The sequence below is a fragment of the Chinchilla lanigera genome, unplaced genomic scaffold (assembly GCF_000276665.1).
Source record: "Chinchilla lanigera isolate Chin_1 unplaced genomic scaffold, ChiLan1.0 scaffold00016, whole genome shotgun sequence".
Taxonomy (NCBI): Eukaryota; Metazoa; Chordata; class Mammalia; order Rodentia; family Chinchillidae; genus Chinchilla; species Chinchilla lanigera.
The window spans coordinates 22,349,334-22,357,318 of NW_004955417.1; positions in this window are offsets into that span (position 1 = coordinate 22,349,334).

A 7,985-nucleotide genomic window follows, 5' to 3' on the forward strand; every position below is an offset into this window, starting at 1 on the left:
TCTCTCTCTCTCTCTCTCTCTCTCTCTCTCTCTCTCTGTCTCTGCTTCTTGCCTGCTGTGCCATGAGTTCTTTCTTCTCTATGATGCCTCTCTTCCCTGCTGCTGTACCTGGGATCCAGTGGACTATGAACTGAAACCTTCATAAATCATGAGCCAAAAAAAAAAAAAAAACCACTTTCCTCATAGTTATGGATGTCAGCTACTGTGTATCAGCAATGAAGAAAGTAACTAAGACATAGGTCCAGATGCCATCTTTCTAGTGAGAGAAACAAAAGGCGAACTCTCAGGTTTTTCACTGTGACCGTTATGTGGGGATATTTGAATGATGCCCATCAAGATAGGAAATGAAGAACTGGTAGGTCCCATGGACAAAAATAATTGACCTGGGGATGCACTGAGCATGAGATGCATACAGTGAGGAAATTTCTACTAGGAAATGAAACATATAAGTCTAGAATGATTCACTACCCTATTTTTTCCCACATGAAAACAATGGATTACCTCATAGATGGAGACATTCTTTGGTGAAATATCAGAGCTACCATCTCTTTATTGGACTTAGAGACAGTTGCTGTTCTAATAGTCGTGTATTAATCCTCACGATGATCTCAAGATGGTCTCTATTAGCCCAATTGTACAGAGGAGAAGGCTACGGTACACAAAGGAGAAGCCATTTTTCCAATGGATCACAACCAAAGGTCTGCTAGAAAGAGATTGTCTTCTCCTTAATTGGCATTTACCATTTCCATGGTTTCATATTATTGGGCTGAAATTTCCTGAAATGTCTTCTCACCTCTTTTGGGAAGGAGGGAGAGCTGGGATGAGGCTGAGGATGCAGGTACAGAAGAAAGCCTGTTGCATGGGGTAACCTCTGCACCTCTGGATGCTGTAAAATCTAGCACATTTGTTCTCAGCTTGAAGGTTCTGCCAGACATCTAATTTCCCTACCCTTCATATTCCTTCTACCTAGCAGAGGGTGGCAATGGCATTTCCTTCTGGAGGTGGTTGAAAGGATTTTGTGAGTTCATACATCTCAAGTACTTGCTCCTGGAACAAGTTCATGTTTCAGAAATGCTTCCTAATATAATGACAGTCAAGATGAGACAGTGAGGCTGCTGGCAATGATGGTTATTTTATTTCTGCATTTATTTTCCTTATTTGATTGAAGAAGAAACACCAGATCAAGCCGACCTCATAGAGGGAGGAAGACAGGGAGAGAGGAAGGGATGGAGGGAGGGAGAGACAGAGAGGAGGGAGAGACAGAGAGAGAGAGAGAATATTACAGATTGTCAGGATTTAGAATTTAGAGACCCCTGGATTATACATTTGGGGCAAGATGTGGCACTGTGGAGGCAAATAGGGACGAGAAGAAGGACACTTAGCAGGGTCCAGGAAGTTGGAAAAGCCCTGTCCCTCTGTTAGGTTCCAATAGCATTAAAAGGCGTAAAGATGGTCAGTTCTTATGGCAGAGTTAAAGGACACAGAAACCCCACAGTCAGACTCTTGGGTGGGCCTGCCTAGGAGCAGCAGGACGCTGGGCCAGGTCCTTGAACGGGGCAGGTTCTCGAGGAGCACTGTGAGGCAGGACAGCCTTTGTCTGGAGGAGGGGCTTGGAACACAAAGGAGCAACTTGGCCCATGTGGTTCTCTAACAGTCTCCCATCAACACGTCTGCACTCGATGAGACCAATATAATAAATGAGGATGGATGCGTTTCGCTCCTGTCAACAGCCATACGAGGGGAAAGATAAGAGAAGCTTTTGAAATTGTAGAGATCTTTTGGCTCTAACTATTCCAGAGGCAATTAGTTCCATATGGGAAGCAAATCCATGTGGATAGATTTAACTATCAGTTCTGTAGCTGCTTATCAAGAGGCAGTATATTTTGTAACACACACAAAAGCCAGATCCCGTGGCAGTGACACCTGCTTTCACCCACGCTGGACAGCCATGAATTAGTCCCAGGCCTCTGTTATTCTCTGTGCCAACTCGTTTTAAGGAAATTAACTAATTATACCTGGAACCAGTATTAAGAATGATAAATTGCTTTTTCAAAATGGTGATGCTACTTTGTAGATACTCAGAAATGCTTAAAACAACATCATAAAGATTCAGTATTTCTTCTTATGCCGTGGCGAAAACTCAGTCACCTTGAGAAAATCTTTCAAATTTTTCTATTCTTGAATGGAGCACACAGTAGGTAATTATGAAAAAAGAAATTATTCAACAGTGGGTAATTCGTTCTTCCCTTTTCTCACAAGCTTCCCTGAGAAGTGTGCCGTTTTTATACGTTCCTCCGATTGAGAATGTTTAAAAGCAAATGGGGATGGGAATCTAAGGTGAAATAAGCAAGAAGAATGAGAAGAATAAAGGAAAGAAAATGAAGCCACAGGGGAAAGCAGAAGAGAACAAAAGGAACAGAGAAAAAAGTCCCAGCATCTCCCCTGTTCTCTGTTCCCCTTTAGTAAGTGCACCTCGAAGATCACCATCTGGAGAACAGCGCATGCGTGATGGTAGCAGAAGCTGGCCCGGACAGGTGACACAATCCCAAAGCCAAGGGGCCTCAAAACCCTTGGTGTTCACGAGAATATCCACGGGATAAACCTGTGGCCTTCAGATTTGGCAAAAACTTCAACCCATTATTCAAACGTAGCGCACGAAGCAAAGCACAGCGCATTTTGTCAGGCAGTTTTCCCTTAATTTCCAAACCCATGTGTATTTCCAAGGGAATGTGATCCATATGTTTCTAATTCATTTACATTTAAATCATCATAATGCTGTTTTGCTGAGCTATTTGATGTCCAAGGAGCCTATGAGGCCTTTTACAAGCCCTTTTAAAGGCCTTCTCCTTTGAACCTGCGAGTCATGGTTTTCCTGTACAGAATGTGAATTAAAATAAAGGTTATAGTTTCTCTTCAAACTAAATTCCTCCGTATTTAAGTGGCTAATAATAATGACAGCCATTAAAATAATGTGATCTCAGAGGCAACCTTACATATAAATTTGGAAAAATATATCGGTTGGGGAAAAATATGTTAGCTTTTCCAATGCAGCAACTTGAATAGTAAGGATTGGATCCTACTCCTTTGCAGATTAAGTTTAGAATATTATTTGCTTTATCAGGACCCTGATTTTTCTAGAGCCCAACCTAATTTCTTTCAAACATTGAATGTATTCATGAATACTAATTGTAGATATTTTCTAACATTTTAAAAGAAAATTTCAAATGCTTTTGTACCAGAATTGCCTGGGTCCCCATAACTTTGTGATCTCATGGAGTTTACTCCTTAAAAGCTAGCAATGTATTATCTACTCTTTACTGAATTTTGTTAATATGGGTAGAGCACTGTATAAGGACACATTGTATGCATTATTTGATTTAATAGTTGCAAAAATTCTGCAAGTGTTTCATGATTATTACTCACTGGACAGGTGCAAAAACTATGGCATGAAAGTTTAGACAAGATATACCTGATTTAGCAAAACTTGTTCAAATTTACACAGCTGTGAAGGAGAAGTACAGGCATCTAGAGCAATTAAAACCCAAAGAAGAGGCTGTAAAACTACTGTAATACATTGGTTCATGAATGCTTCTGTGTGGGAACAATTCAGTTTTCAAACATTAGCATTCAGGAAAATTATGCCTTAGTTCCTGAACCCCACATCCAGTGATGAACACAATCCCAGCCATCTTCCCCAGAATCACGGAAAGATTTAAGTTTGTGATCAGAAGTACCACTGTATAAGTACTTTTTGTCTATCGAGGTCCTGCAAGTAGAATCAAAAAAGCAAAACATCATTCTTTTACTCCAAGTCCATCGTGTGGAAAGTCCACCTCAGTGCTGTAGGATTTTGTGCTGTAATTAGAGACTGGATGTTCTATGTTAGGGTGTGACAATAGTATTGGAAGATGGGCTTCAGAAATATACATACGTCATTGAAACTAAGCCTTACTCATACTCTTTAGTATTTAGCAGATAGTCCCTTCCTACTACTACTACTGTTCCTCCTCCCCTTCAATATTTGGAATTTGTACTGAAGCCACAGTTTAGACTGTTTCTTCATTGGAAGATGACCTTCACAGTTGGGCAGAGGACAGATTGGGGACACTTGAGTCAGGGGAGCCAGGTAGGAAGCTGTGCCAATCACACACTATGGGGCAAGGGTGGTGAGCTGGGATGAATTAACTATTGAGAACGTTCGGTTTTCCATTCTCATAACCATTTTTGCAGTACTTAGCTTTTTCAACGAGAAAAGCAAAGCTAATTCCACCGTATTTGCTGAAAACTCAAATTTCTTTCCATTTCTCAATGTAATGTCTGTGCACCCACAGACGTACACATGCTGTCATCTATAATAAACACAAACTAAAGGATCCTGTAAGCAGAAATGCTTCTCTCTGGATAACCATTTCAACACCAGAATGATTTCATACTGGGCTTTGTCTCTTTCTATTGATACTAAGAAATGGATCTAATATAATGACTTCTCAAGAGAAAAGTAAGGAGAAATAGACCTCCCAAGCAGAAAAAGGTCAAAATTATTTATATAAAATGAAGTCATTTTCCTCATTCTTTTCAGCCAACTATCCCTATCAGTGTAGTGTTACATACAAGGAGAACAGTCATCCATGTGACAATTGAGATGTTCTGAAACATCTGCCCATCCAGTCCTCCCTCATTCGCTGCTTTGAATTATCTTTAAAAGCCTTAGCTGACTAATTCCAAAAGGCATGTAGGCCTCTTGTAACTTGGAACGTTGGCTTAAAGGAGAGAAGAAGAAGAATCTTTGAAGTCCTCATGAATGCCTCACCCTGTCCTGGCACTGTGACAAGGAGACCATTGCATTAACAAGATACCACCCAATAACTTGGACACCTTCTTTACTCCTCCTTTTCCCAGCATTCCAAAGCCATTGCATTTATGGCAATATTTGGCTCTTTGCACTCTCCAGCCTCACCCCTACTGAAATCCATTCACAAGGACCCTGCAGTTAACTTCCAAAGGGCCACTCCCTCCTGCTTCCTGCTACGGCTCATTTCTATGCAGCATCTGGAGGAGTCACTTCAGAAAACAGATGACATGACAGCACCACTTGCAACATGAAGTGCTTTCCTGGCCCATCATCACTGCCCATCATGCTTAGACTATGAGCAAATCTTTGTGATCTCCAGCGCAGCCCCCAACCTCTCCTCACTGACTTCTGTCTCAATCAATAAGATCCAGCTGCTGTGGCCACCCTACCCTGGTTACTCCTTAGGCTGCAGCCCCATCTCAAAGGTCATCTTTTCTGAGATACATTCTGTCACTGCTCCAGATAAAGTTCTGACTCTGCTGAGCCATATATAGGAGTGAAATCAGTTAGCTGTCATCAGTAGATTCTGTTCAGCATGTACATATGCACAGAAAGAGAAAAGAAAGAGAGAAGAGAGAGAGAGAAAGGGAAAGAAAGGAAGAGAGAGAAAGAAAAAAAGGTGAAGAAAGAAAGAGAGAGAAAGAGAAAGAAAGAAAGAAAGAGAGAAAGAAAGAAAGAAATTCAAAACAGAATTTAATGATACTTTTACTTAAGTGAACTGACAGCCCATTACTGCATTTGGAATATAAACACATACTTTGTGAGCCAGAATCAAGTAAGTGTCTGAAGTTGTGACCACTTAGAAGTACCAGCCCCATCAAATGACCTTTTCTAGTTCTTTCATTTCCCTTAAAATCTGAAATTTGTTGTTTACTGAAAGTCTAAGCACCTTAAAAAATCAAGATGCTGTTTCTCATATATGTCTCCTTATTATCACCCGCACCCAGAAAAATGCCTGACATATAATTTAAATGAAATTCCATTCAAAAATTTTCTGAATTCATCAAAGATATTTTGAACTTTCGTTCAAAGATGAGATCATTAATTTTAGGTGTCAACTTGACTGCGCCATGGTAGACAAATATTTGGTCAAATTCTAAACGTCACTGTGAAAGTACTTTTTAAAGATGAGACTAATATTAAATCAGTGCACTCTGAGTAAAGCAATAACTTTTTATAAATCTGGTGGGCCTCTGCTAATCAGATGAAGGCCTTAGGACGAAAGGACCGAGATCCCCTGAGAAGAAAGAAATTCTACCTCCAGACTGCATTTAAACTCCAGAATACAACATTCAGTCTTCCCTAGGTCTTCGCCTACCAGCCTCTTCTGCAGATTTCACACTCGAAGCACTTGAATCAGTTCCTTAAAACCAGCCAACCTCTCACACTTTCACAGAGTCCTTTTCATACACACACATATGCATGCATGTATTTGTACACGTTACACTTATCTGTGGTTCTCTGGATGACTTTGACTAAATAAGATGTGTTGCACACCACACCCCAGCTCAGCCACTCACACAAATCTTCCGACATTTTTCTCTTTACCCAGCATCCATCAGTCAGGTTAGGAGCTAAATCTACCCTAGCTCTTCTCCATAAACCGAGAGTCTCAATTTCACTCTTCTTGTCCATTTCTCCTTTGCTACATGATCTCCTGGAGAGAAGCAATGTCTGGGATGTCCTCTCTTATCCCTTAGGCTTTGCAGTCAGGCTTGGAGAGGCTAGAAGCTCTGGGGCCCTTTGTCCTAACACAGTCACCTCTAAGGTTTGCCAGCCTCTCTCCCGCAAAACTGCTGGTGGAGAAAATGTTCCACAGTGCTTCACCTGCTGTACATATTTGGACCAGAGGTAAAATCAGAAGACTATAGCAACAAAAAATATTATCGGCAGCATTGCTAAGTACTAAGGTGGTCATGGTGATTTTTTTTTCCATCTTAGTGCCCTTTTATTAGTGTCAAAGAGGCTACACTGAGAATTTTAATTTAGAAGCAGTTATATAAATTTTGATGTTTTTCAAAATAGAATGTGAGATATAAATGCAATGGCTTCTTTGAAAATCCCCTCCTCTGTGAGCTACTTTGTATCCTAATGCCTTTCAAGTGGCACTAGACCAAATCACACCTGCACAGCCTGGATGCATGATTATGTCTTCACCAATAGGACACTGAGGCTCCTTCCCCAGGGATGGTGTCTCACACCATCATGTGGAAAGAGTGCTTTACAATCCAACAGACCTTGGCTAGAAATGTATCTCTGCTGCTCTCAGCCATATATGCCCAGGCATGGGACTCGAGCTCCCTGGCACTCAATTGCCTCAAGCGAGAATCATGAGACATTTATGGGAAACACCTGGCAGGGCTTGGCTCATAGTAGATGGTCAATAAACGCTAGTGTTTATTCTTGGAGCTACATGTTAATTTCCATAGCACCTAACAACACACCAGACACACAATAAAGTAATTATGTATGAAGCAGAACGAAGTCAAATTAAACTGGTGTGTGAGGGGGAGGGGCTCTGCCTTATATTTAGTTTTGTAGCTTTAAGCCATACTTATACAGCCTTCTGAATCTCTGTGTTCATGTTTTATTCTCAGAAAAATCAGTCCTACACATGAGAACTTTTGTGTTAGTTTCTTTAAAATGATATAAGGATCAGCTTTAGTAAGCATACTATTTGATTCTTCACATTTGATTCACGTGTTGCTTTCACTGAAAATTCACATTATAGCCTAAGATCTTAGATTTCAAAGTTTCATATAGATTTATTTACTTCTACATAGGAACAAATCATGGATTATTTGCACGTATCATTTTTCTTAACTCATTATAGCTAGGTTTGGTAAGGTCAGTCACTTTAAATCGAAGAATACAAATAGAACAAGTACCTTCTTTACAAATAAAAATGATTATTTTTAAAAATATATTACTGAAAATATTCCAATTCACAAATGAAAAGATAGTTAGGCAAAACTAAAATTTTAAGCTCTGCCTTGAATTAAAAAAAATATACATTCTTATTAATTCAGTTGCCCATTTCACTGAAAAGGAAATCCACAGACTAAAAGTCAAAGGTTGGAAAACAATCCTTCATGCAACAGGAACCCAGAAAAAAGCACAAGTAGCTATTCTG